Below are 11835 nucleotides of genomic sequence, written 5' to 3'. Positions count from 1 at the left end.
ATAGAGAACAGACTTGTGGTTGCCAAGGGGGAGAAACAGTGAGGGAGGGTTGGATTGGGAGTTTGGGGTTAGCAGATGCAAACTATTAAATATAGGATGGATAAACTACAACGTCCTACTGTCTAGCACAGGGAACTATATTCAGTATCCTGTGATAAGCCATAACGGAAAAGAAAAAAGTTTTATTTATAGGTTCCATCCCTAACTGAGCTAGCCCATCCCCTCCCATGTTTCTAAGTGCAGCCCGAGGCTGCAGACTTCCCACCGTGGTCTTCAGCTCCAGAGCAAGCCACCTGCGAACCACCCACATCTTCCCAGGGGCTGGCAACTCTCCTTTGCTACTGATTCCAAGACACATCCAAATAGCAAAAATGTGACCATGAAAAGAAACTCAGGCATGTTCAAATCAGGGAAATAACATTCTTAGCTCTGTTCAGTACTCGCTTAATTTTACAAGAGCTTAGAGTTACAAAAAAGTTGCAAAGATCTGTACAGAGTGTACAGAGTGCCGTGGACCCTGACCCAGTACCCCTATTTCCAACTCATTAGTACCTTAGTGTGACATGTTTATCCAACTAAGGAACCAAGATGGATACATTGTTATTAACTAAAGTCCACACTTTATTAGAATTTCCCTAGTGTTCCCCTAACATCCTTTTTCTGTCCCAGTCTCCTCTGGGCTGTGACATTTCTCAGACGTCGCTGGGTTTTGATACCTTGAAAGTTTTGAGGAGGACTGGTCAGGTGTTTTGTCCCTCAATTTGTTAGTCTGTTTGTTTTCTGATGTTTTCTTATGGTTGGTCTGGAGTTATGGGGTTTGGGGCGGAAGACCCAAACAGAGATAAAAATGCCATTCTCCTCAGGTCACATCAAGGATACACACCATCAACGGGACTTATGACAAACGATTTTACCCTTGATCACCTGGCCAGTATCGTCTTTTTTTTCTTGCTGCATTGGGTCTTCGTTGCGTGTGGGCTTCTGTAGTTGTGGCACGGGGGCTCAGTAGTTCTGGCTCCCAGGATCTAGAGTGCAGGCTCAGTAGTTGTGGCCCACGGGCTTAGTTGATCTGCGGCACCTGGGATCTTCCCGGACCAGGGCTTGAACCTGTGTCCCCTGCATTGGCAGGCGGATTCTTTTCTTTTCTTTTTTTCTTTTGCAACCAAAACGTTAATCCCAAGGATTCTCACAAAACATATTACAAATGACAGCATGAAAAAAAAAATTGCACAGTAACTCAAAGTTCAGCTCTACAATATACTCTTAATCTGGCAGGACATTGGTATCTTGATAATCTCAAATTTCCAAAAAATATTACAAAGAGCTATGTATTCATGTACAGCAATCACAGAGGGGACGTATGACCTAACTCAAAGGTAAACTAACTTCCTTGAAACTTCTTAGATTTTAAACTCCCTGGACAATCTCTTGTCCGGTGTGAAGACTAGTGGAATTTTTAAACCTCTAATCTAGGGTAAGGGTGCGGCTTTCATTTTTACCTGCTGGCTTGGGTTCACAGCACCTTTTAAAGACTGCTTGCTTAACTACAGCTGCATACCATATCCCAGCTACAGAAAGTCTTTTCAATGTTTGCCAGTGTTGTTTCCATAATAGTAAACATCACACTTTAGGTGGGCAGGAGTTAGAGTTTTATTATCAGTCTAGGCAAGACCAAAAATTCAAAGCAAGTTCAATTTTGCTTAAGGGAACATTGTAAGGTAACAATTCTTCATATTACATGCCTCCCAGGACCCATTTCAAACCATAGAGAATGACACCTTTATGTGTCACTGTCCCAAGAGACAAACAAATGTGAACAACTAAAACATTTAAAAAGTGCACCAAGCTTCGGAAGTCTCAAACAAAACTTGAATTTTCTGTACATACTCCTGCCAAATGAAGTTATTGCCTGTACACCACTCCTCTTGCAAAGTGGTCTTCTATTTCCTTTCATCTGACCTAGATCGGCTAGGAGACCTAGAGAAAGATCGGGACGGCTTGTGATTTCTCTCTTGGGACAGGGATCTCTCTCTTCTCCTATATCTAGAAAGGGACCTGCTCTGGCTGACGGAGAAGGCTCTCCATCTTGGAGATGTGCGGGAGGTGGAGGACTCCTCCTCCCATAATCATCTCGAGGGCGACGACCCCAAGAAGGAGGCGGTCACGATTTCGACTTCTCTTTTCCCCATTCGACAGGTCCACTCTTACTCGGCAGCCACATAGTGTTCTCCCATCTAGTTCTCGGACAGCATCGGCTGCATCTCGGGGATCTTCACATTCAACGAGAGTGAAGCCGGGAGGGTTTTTAGCACCCCACACACTTCAGAGTGGTCCATAATAGCCTAAAGCTCGTTCCAATTCAGCCTTGTTACCACTGTTTCCAAGATTCCCTACATAAACTTTACAGTCCAACGGACAGGAATCACGTTGCAAGACCCTCGTGGCTCCTGGGTTTCACGGGCCACAGGGTGGTCCCGGGCCTCTAGAATCTGGTAGCTGAATCTGCTCGCACAAGCTGTCCTGTGGGGATGCGTTTTCCCCTATGTGTCCAGCCCGGGGCCCTGCTCTCTTGGCCCGGCCTCCCGGGTGAGAGGGTGAACCCCAGCTCCCTGGAGCAGACACTCAGAGCCCTGGTGACCGGACTCACGGCTGACGGGGCTGGAGCGGCGGCTGGACACGTGTGGCCAGCCTGGTGGTGTTTGGCCCCGTCTGCAGTTCCAGTTCCAGCTGAGAAAGAGCCTCCCTGTGTTACTTTCTCCTGGTTGTGTAAGGATCCCCGGTGTCATTTGACAGAAATGTAGACGGTGTGTTCTTTCTCTCTTTTCTCCCTGCTTCCTCTCCTCCCTCTCTGCCTCCCTCTCTCCCTGTACCTCTTTCCCTGTTCCGCTCTCCCTCTACCTCTTTCCCACTCCCTCTCTGTCTCTCCCTCTGTCTCTTCCTCTCTCCCTCCCTCTCTCCCTCTCCCTCCCTCTCCCTCTCTCTTTCCTCTCCCTATCTCCCTCTCTCCTCTCTCCCTCTTCCCTCTTCCTCTCCCTCTTCCCTCTGCCTCTTTCCTCTGCCTCTTTCCTCTCCCTCTTCCCTCTCCTCTTTCCCTCTCCTTCTCTCCCTCCCCCTCTCTCACTCTCCCTCTCTCCCCCCTCTCTCTCCCTCTTCCTCTCTCCCTCTCCCCTGTCTCTGCCTCTCCCTCCGTCTCTCCCTCTGGGAGGGAGTGAGGGAGATGGAGAGATGGAGGGAGCGGGAGAGTTGGAGGGAGAGGGAGAGGGAGAAGAGGGAGGAGAGGGAGGGAGGAGACGTCTCTCCCTCCCTCCCTCCCTCTGCCTCCCTCCCTCTCCTCTCTTTCCCTCTCCCTCCGTCTCTCCGTCTCCCTCACTCCCTCTCAGAGAGGGAGAGACGGAGGGAGAGGCAAAGACAAGGGAGAGGGGGAGAGGGAGAGAGGGAGGGGGAGAGAGAGGGGGGAGAGAGGGAGAGCTCTCTTCCTCCCTCCCTCTCCCTCTCTCCTCCTTCTCTCCCTCTCTCCCTCACCCTCTCTCCCTCTCCCTCCCTCCATCACTTTCCCTCCTTCTCCCTCTCCCTCTCTCCCTCCCAGAGAGGGAGAGACAGAGGGAGAGGGAGAGGGGGGAGACAGGGACACGGAGAGGGAGGGAGGGAGGGAGGGAGACAGAGAGGGAAGCAGGCACCCTCTCGCCTTCTCCCTCTCCCTACCTCCTTCTCCGACTCCCCCTCTCCTCTCCCTCTGTCTCTCCCTCTCCCTCCCTCCCTCTAGGAGAGGGAGAGGGAGAGGAAGGGAGGGAGAGGGAGAGAGGGAGGGGAAGGGAGACGGAGAGGGAGAGACGTCTCGCCCTCCTTCCCTCTCCCTCCCTCGCCCTTTCCCTTCCTCTCTCCCTCTCCCTCCCTCTGTCTCACCCTCTCCCTCCCTCTGTCTCTCCCTCTCCCTCACTCCCTCCCAGAGAGGGAGAGATGGAGGGAGAGGGAGAGACGAGGGAGAGGGGGAGAGGGAGAGAGGGAGGGGGGAGAGAGGGAGAGGGAAGAGGGAGAGTGGGAGAGAGGGAGAGAAGGAGGAGAGAGGGAAAGGGAGGAAGAGACCTCTCTCTTTCTCCCTCTCTCCGTCTCTCCCTCTCTCCCCCTCTCTCTCCCTCTCCCTCTCTCCCTCTTCCCTCTCTGCCTCTTCCCTCTGCTTCTTTCCTCTGCCTCTTTCCTCTCCCTCTTCCCTCTCCTCTTTCCCTCTCCTTCTCTCCCTCCCCTCTCCCTCTGGGAGGGAGTGAGGGAGATGGAGAGATGGAGGGAGCGGGAGAGTTAGACGGAGAGGGAGAGGGAGAGGGAGAAGAGGGAGGAAAGGGAGGGAGGAAACGTCTCTCCCTCCCTCCCTCCCTCTCCTCCCTTTCCCTCTCCCTCCGTCTCTCCGTCTCCCTCACTCCCTCTCAGAGAGGGAGAGACGGAGGGAGAGGCAAAGACAAGGGAGAGGGGGAGAGGGAGAGAGGGAGGGGGAGAGAGAGGGGGGAGAGAGGGAGAGCTCTCTTCCTCCCTCCCTCTCCCTCTCTCCTCCTTCTCTCCCTCTCTCCCTCACCCTCTCTCCCTCTCCCTCCCTCCATCACTTTCCCTCCTTCTCCCTCTCCCTCTCTCCCTCCCAGAGAGGGAGAGACAGAGGGAGAGGGAGAGGGAGAGGGGGGAGACAGGGACACGGAGAGGGAGGGAGGGAGGGAGGGAGACAGAGAGGGAAGCAGGCACCCTCTCGCCTTCTCCCTCTCCCTACCTCCTTCTCCGACTCCCCCTCTCCTCTCCCTCTGTCTCTCCCTCTCCCTCCCTCCCTCTAGGAGAGGGAGAGGGAGAGGAAGGGAGGGAGAGGGAGAGAGGGAGGGGGAGGGAGACGGAGAGGGAGAGACGTCTCGTCCTCCTTCCCTCTCCCTCCCTCGCCCTTTCTCTTCCTCTCTCCCTCTCCCTCCCTCTGTCTCACCCTCTCCCTCCGTCTCTCCCTCTCCCTCACTCCCTCCCAGAGAGGGAGAGATGGAGGGAGAGGGAGAGACGAGGGAGAGGGGGAGAGGGAGAGAGGGAGGGGGGAGGGAGGGAGAGGGAAGAGGGAGAGTGGGAGAGAGGGAGAGAAGGAGGAGAGAGGGAAAGGGAGGAAGAGACCTCTCTCTCTCTCCCTCTCTCCGTCTCTCCCTCTCTCCCCCTCTCTCTCCCTCTCCCTCTCTCCCTCTCCCTTGTCTCTGCCTCTTCATCTCTCTGTCTCTGGGAGGGAGTGAGGGAGATGGAGAGACGGAGGGAGAGGGAGGAGAGGGAGCGAGGAAGAGGGAGAGAGGGAGGGAGAGAGGGAGGGAGAGAGGGATAGAGGGAGGGAGGGAGAGATGTCTTTGTCTTTCCCTCCCTCCCTCTATCACTCTCTCCCTCTTCCCCCTCCCTCTCCTGCTCCCTGTCCCTCTCCCTCCCTCTATCCCTCTCTCCCTCTCCCCCCTCCCTCTCCTGCTCCCTGTCCCTCTCCCTCCACCTCCTTCCCTCTCTGGAGAGGGAAGGAGGTGGAGGGAGAGGGAGAGGGAGAGGGAGCACGAGAGGGAGAGAGGGAGAGGGAAAGAGGTATAGGAAGAGCGGAACAGGGAAACAGGGACAGGGAAAGGGGGACAGGGAGAGAGGGAGAGGGAGAGGGAGAGCAGAGCAGGGAAACAGGGACAGGGAAAGAGGGAGGCAGAGAGGGAGATGGAAACGGGGAAAGGGAGGGGGGACGGATAGAGGGAGAGGGAGAGAGGGACAGGGAAAGAGAGACAGGGATGGAGGGAGGGAGAGAGGGACAGGACAGGGCAAGAGGGACAGGGAGAGAGGGAGGGAGAGAGGCAGAGGGAGAGATGGAGGGAGAGTGAGAGGCAGGGAGGTAGAGGGAGGGAGGGAGGGAGGGAGACAGAGAGGGAGACAGGGAGAAGGGCTGATGGGGGCTCCCTCCCCCTCCCATCCTCTGCCCACTGCTTTCTCTTTTTTCTGCTTCAACAAACACCAGGCGCCTTTCAGATCAGCCCTGAAGTCAACGTTGATGCTTGGGACGGCCTGACCTCCCCGCTGCCTTCCAGCCCAGGACCACAGCTGGGAGATGAAGTCTGCGGGGCCCTGGGGGGGGGGCAGCGGCGGCGGAGGTGGTGGAGGCAGGCACCTCCTCTGACGCCCAATCTCTCCTCGTTTACGAGGCAGCCGCCAGCTCCCCTCCCTGACTCCCCAAGATTTGGGGCCATTTTAATATGTGTCGATAATGCCATGAGCTACTATTTAACTTTTCCACGAGGACCCATCTCCCGAAATGCAGTGGTTTTCAGGCTTGGCTGCACTAGAGAACCCCCAGGGAAAGGAGAGACGTCTGTACCTCCCTCTCTCTCCCTCTCCCTCCGTATCTCCTTCTGGCTCTCTCCCTCTCCTTCTGGGGTGATGCCCGATGAGCTCAGATTCGCAGATGTTCCCCCCATCCCCTCTCTGTGCCTTGCGTGGGGCCTGGGCCTTCTCACTGTGGCCCGGGAACAGCCTCGACATTCAGACATCGGTTCCTGCAAGGACACTTGCGTTTGGTCCATACCGCATGTGGCTGCAGTCTGTGCTTCTCCCGTTTAGCATCTTCAGTAGATGGGGGCTGTGCATGAGCCCTTCATCTTCCCCGCAGACACCACTGGTGCTTGCTCGGCCTCGCGGGTGATGTCCACGGGGGACAGACCTGTGTCCCCACCTTCTTGGGCTGCAGACAGGCCACGTTGGTCCTGTGGTGACTGGGGGCTCCCAGGAGAACACCACCGCAGACCCAGAGAGGTGGCCCCAGAGAAGGTGGCGTACGCCTGGGGCCAGGCCTCACCAGCCAACCACGGGGCACCTGCAGCAACAGGTCTCTCGCCGTCCAGGGGCTGGGTGTTCGGGCGCCGTGGGGATGAGCTGCTGTCTGCACGGCAGCCAAGTTTGTATTGTTGAGCCCGGGGAGGCCCCTGGGTGGCTCCTGGAGAGCCTGGTCACATTTCTTCCTGCCCTTGGCCTTAGAGCCCATCATGGTTCACGCCGTTTCTTGTTCCAAAAGGACCTGTGTTCATAAAGACCACATGTTAGGACAGCACCAAAGTGTCTAGAAATCCAGGCCAGGAGGAGGAGGGAGGGGGTTTGGCTGTGCCCGCCAGTGGCCTGAGAGCCCTCCCACCCACAGAGACCTGGCCCGGGGCCTGTGGGGAGGGCGTGGCCCACGGTCCCCAGCGCTGGCTGTCTCTGGGTTCCAGGAGAACTGCGCGATCCTCGGGGAGCTGGTAAGGCTGCAGGCTCAGAAGTCCCGCCTGCTGGGATTCAGCACGCGAGCCGACTCTGTGCTGGAGATGAACATGGCCAAGACCAGCCAGGTGGTGGCCACTTTCCTAGGTAACCCCGCCTCCCCGAGTCCCAGTGGGGACGGGGGTCAGGTGGACCTTGACTGGACGTGGTGCTGCCTGAGACCCCACTGTGTCAGCCCTTGGGGGTCGCCTTCCCCAACCCTTCATTCTGCCTCGAGGGGCGTGGGGTGGGGGGCGGCTGGGCGGCTGCCACAGGGACATAGCTGAGCCTCTCCCCTCCGCCCGCAGATGAGCTGGCCCAGAAGCTGAAGCCCCTCGGGGAGCAGGAGCGGCCCTGATCCTGGAGCTAAAGAAGGCTGAGTGCCAGAGGCGGGGCCTGCACTTTGACGGGCCCATCAACGTCTAGGACCTGCGCTACTACATGAACCAGGGGGAGGAGACGCGCTACCACGTGGACCAGTACCTGCTCAATGAGTCCTTCCCCATGCAGGTGGTCACGCGCGGGCGGCTGGGCATCTCCCAGGAGCTGCTGGGGCTGACCTTCGACCTGGAGGAAGGCGCCAACATGCGTCACGAAGATGAAGATGTGAGGCTCTACACGGTCCGGGACGCGGCCTCGGGCAAGGTCATCCATCAGCAAGTTCTACCTGGACCTCTACCCTCGGTGCATGCGTGGGGGAACCTGTCGGCCGTGGGCCGGGGCTCCTCTGTGGTAGCGGGGCCTCACCCGCGTCCCTCCCCAGGGAAGGGAAGTCCGGGCACATGGCCTGCTTTGGCCTGCAGCCGGGCTGCCTGCAGCAGGACGGGAGGCGCCAGATTGCCATCGCGGCCATGGTGGCCAACTTCACCAAGCCTACGCCCAACCCGCCCTCCCTGTTGCAGCATGATGAGCTGGAGACCTACTTCCATGAGTTCTGGCAAGCGATGCACCAGCTCCGCTCCCAGGAGGGTGCGGGCGAGGGGCTGAAGGCAGGGGGCGGGGAGGGCCCGGGCTCTCCCGTGGTCCTCAGGCAGGCCCTCGCCACGGGATTCTTCCGCTGATGTCACCCCGCACGAGGAGACGCTCTCGGTGTCAGTTTCCATCATCAAACCCCACGCACTGGGCGCGTAAACAACGGAAGTGGATGTCCTCGAGACTCTGGAGGCTGGAAGTCCCAGATCAAGGAGTCAGGACTGGTTCCCTGCATGTTAAATACAGGTATTCAAGAGTTGCCTTTAAAAAAGACAAAATAGAAGAAAGGAACGTTGCATGCAAGGCTGGTGACAGGCAGTGATGAGAACCAGAGGTTAGGCTCTGGGGCCGGGAGCACCACGCCCTGTGAGGCCCTGGGGCTGCTGCCAGTCTCGGTGGAGGCTCAGCAAGTCCCAGTGACTTCCCAATGTGGGGGGGGGTCCCCAGATGAGCGTCTGGGCCCAGGACCCAGTGCTCGTTCAGTCTTCCTGCAGTCAGCCCTTCGTCCTGAGAGCGATGCTCTCACAGACTGCAACCGGAGCGCGTGGGGACACTTTACTGAGCTGTGCAGCCGTCACTACTGCCCTGTTCTGGAACATTTCCCTCACCCCAAAAAGGTCCCTCACGCCCTTAGTTATCATTCCCTCCCCTCCCCTGTCCCTGACAACCAGGAACCCACTCTGACTCTGTGGATCTACCTGTTCTGGACGTTTCCCCTCAGTGGGGTCACACCCTGTGTGTCCTTCTGTGTCTGACTTCTCTCGCTGAGCATCGTGTTCTCAGGGTGCATCCACGTGGCAGCGAGTGGCAGGGCTTCACAGCTTTGCGTGGCTGCGGGCCGGAAAAAAGACAAACGAAAAGAAGGGCACGTTGCCTGCGACTCTGGTGACAGCCGGGGATGAGAACCAGAGGGTAGGCTCTGGGGCCGGGAGCGCCGCGCCCTGTGAAGCCCTGGCGCTGCTGCCAGTCTCGGCGGGGCACGGGCAGCGCCGTCCCCCAGGAGCTGCTGGACAAGCTCATCAAGTCCCGGCTGGCCAACCCCCGTGCGGCCGGGCCGAGGGAAAGGAAAGGGGCTCCCGGACCGCCCGGCTGGAAAGCACGGCCTGGACACAGTGCCAGCGCCCCCGTCTCCTTCCTCCCGCCCTCCAGGCCTCTTCAACCTGCGCCAGATCGTCCTGGCCAAGGTGGACCAGGCCCTGCACATGCAGACGCCCTCGGACCCGGCCTAGGACAATGCCCGCCTCTGCCAGGAGATCCTCAGGGTCCCAGCCACGCCAGGTAGCCAAGCACACGCCGGGCCCACCTTAGCGGTCGGTTGGCGGCTACTGCCCAGTTCAAGAGGATCCTCTGGTGGTGTGTGAAGGGGGACCGACTGACGGGCTCTGGTCGAGGCCCGCTGACCTCTGGCCTCTTCCTGCCTGGGTTCCTGGGCTGGTCCCTCCAGCTGTGGCGCGCGGAGTCCGAGGGTGGGCTGGGCCTATCTGCACGTGCTTTCTGGAGAGCCTGGAAGAGGCAGGAGAGGGCTTCATACCCCGGACGGAACGCGTCGACGAGGTTTGCCCGTGCGTGTCGGTGCGGAGACGCAGTTCACTCCCTCGAGAGCGCTTTAACCCGCGCTCTCCCCGTGCTGGAGGGCGAGCCCTGACTCATCCCTCGGAGCCTCGGGCAGCTGTCCCTGTAAGAGGCTTAGGGGTGAACCCTCGTGAGCTTCAGCAGAAAGTCGGCAAAGATTGAATTGTGTCCCTCCACTGAGTTGCCAGCAAGGTCCCCGTTTTCTAGAAGTGTTGGGCCAATACTCCCTCTAGTGGCAGGGGACTCAGACAGGGCTGCTTTGAGGCCCCAAGCTCTGGGCTCTGGGGAAGGGGCACGGAGCGGCCAGGGGGCCGGGCAGGAGCCTCTCCGCGTGTGTCCCAGGGACCCACCTGCCTGCGACTTTCGGCCACCTGGCAGGAAGCTACGACGCCCAGTCCTATGGCTACCTGTGCAGCGAGGTGTACTCCGCGGACACGGTCCACACACTCGTTTCAAGCAGGAGGGCGTCCTGAGTGGCAAGGTGAGAGGCCGGCCTGCCGTGCAGACCAACACGGAGGTCCTTGGCCTGGGCCTAGATGCTTGTGCCGCCCGCCTGGGCCTGCCAGGCTCTGAGGGCCCTGCCCAGAACCCCCTGCTCCCCTGCCCTTTGTTGAGTCACAGCAGAGGTGGCCACACCCACACCCTCCGTGAAGGGGGTGCTCCACCCTCCTGCAGCCCCGCCCCCTCTCCTCAGGTTGCCATGGACTACAGAAGCTGCATTCTGAGGCCAGGGGGCTCCGAGGATGCCAAGGGCATGGTGAAGCTCTTCCTGGGTTGTGACCCCATGCAGGACGCCTTCCTCCTGAGCAAAGGGCTGCAGGTTGAGGGCTGCAAGCCGCCGGCCTGCTGACGGCACGGGGTTTTGCCCCCCCGGGCGGGCCGGGTGCCTTAGCGCCCCGTCGGGGCGGGGGAGGGGCCGTGTGTCCTCCCAGCCCCCGAGTCCCCGGCGGCCGGCCTAGGCCAAAAGTCTCCACCTGGAAGTGTCTGGAAAGCCTGGCATCAAGGCTCCCCCTTGTTGCACTAATGCAATCCCTTCCTGGGGAGCTTTCCTGGTAACAAAACGGTTCTTTGAAAACGCAGCCATTAATAAAAAAGACTCTACTCCTGGTCTCTGCCTGCCGTCCCTTCCACCACAGGAGTGGCATGGGGGCCGTCACACTGGGGGGAGTTCTGACCTTGGTCGGGGATCAGCCCTGGGGCCGTGGTGACGCGTCTGGGTCACTGGGAGACGGCTGAGCTGTGGGGTGAGTTCAGACGGGGATGGTGCCCCGCACCCCGACCGGGCAGGCTCTCCAGTGAGGGGGTGTCAGTTTCCTGCCGGCCTCTCGCCCGTCACTGTTTGGCATCTCGGGGGCTGTGACTGGCTGGAGCTGGTTCTGGCGGTGGGCACAGCTGCGGGAAGCCCGGCTGTGGCTGTCCCTGTCCCCGTGTCCTGTCCTCCTGCTCACGGCCGGCCGGCTGGCTCCCTCTGGTCATCGGCAGCTGCTGAAGTCTGGACCACAGCAAGGGGCCGCCTTCCTGGGTCCTAGCAATTCTTCCCAAAGGCCTTAGGGATGTGTTTTGGTGGCAGTAGGAATTCAGAGAGGGTGCTGCACCACTGGAGCGGTAGGGTGGCTCTGGACCGTCCCGTGTGTCCTTCCCTGGCCTTTGAGCTCCTTGGGAGCCCTGCCTCCACAAAGGACGCCAGGCAGCGGAACGAGGGCGCGGGCGGCGCCCCGACCTTCTCCCCGTGGCCCAGGCGGGCAGGCCGTGCCACGCTCTGTCCTCTCCTCAGCCTGCCCGCCCGTTCTGTTGTTATTTTACCGAAGAGGACACAGACATTCAGAGAGGCTAGGGTCCATGCCTGAGGTCTCATATCCAGTAAGTGTCAGAGCCGGGGTTTGAACCCAGACAGCCTGTCCCGGAGACCGCGCCCTTACCTCTACACAAACCACCTCCTGGTTCCCTTTATTAGCACAAGACTCATTTCCCTGACAAGCCCAGGCCCCATAAAGGCAACCCTGCCTCCCCCACGTGACCAGCCCTTGCCAACTACTC

At 59.2% G+C, this 11835-nt stretch overlaps 2 pseudogenes across 2 annotated transcripts; one reads left to right on the top strand and one right to left on the bottom strand.

The window, feature by feature from the left end:
* Positions 1–1940: 1940 nt before the first annotated feature.
* Positions 1941–2427, bottom strand: LOC309622033 (serine/arginine-rich splicing factor 3 pseudogene; annotated as a pseudogene). Its single transcript has one exon. The product of its transcript is annotated as a serine/arginine-rich splicing factor 3 pseudogene (transcript).
* A 4793-nt stretch (positions 2428–7220) lies between these two features.
* Positions 7221–10648, top strand: LOC309622032 (thimet oligopeptidase-like; annotated as a pseudogene). Its single transcript has 7 exons — positions 7221–7362; positions 7563–7938; positions 8018–8213; positions 9212–9269; positions 9376–9504; positions 10141–10279; positions 10493–10648. The product of its transcript is annotated as a thimet oligopeptidase-like (transcript).
* The last annotated feature ends 1187 nt before the right edge of the window (positions 10649–11835 follow it).

The sequence above is a fragment of the Balaenoptera borealis genome (genome assembly GCF_965194805.1).
Source record: "Balaenoptera borealis genome assembly, contig: HAP1_SCAFFOLD_1419, whole genome shotgun sequence".
Taxonomy (NCBI): domain Eukaryota; kingdom Metazoa; phylum Chordata; class Mammalia; order Artiodactyla; family Balaenopteridae; genus Balaenoptera; species Balaenoptera borealis.
The sequence above is the reverse complement of the archived record's forward strand: the minus strand, read 5'-3'. Positions and strand labels throughout refer to the sequence as shown.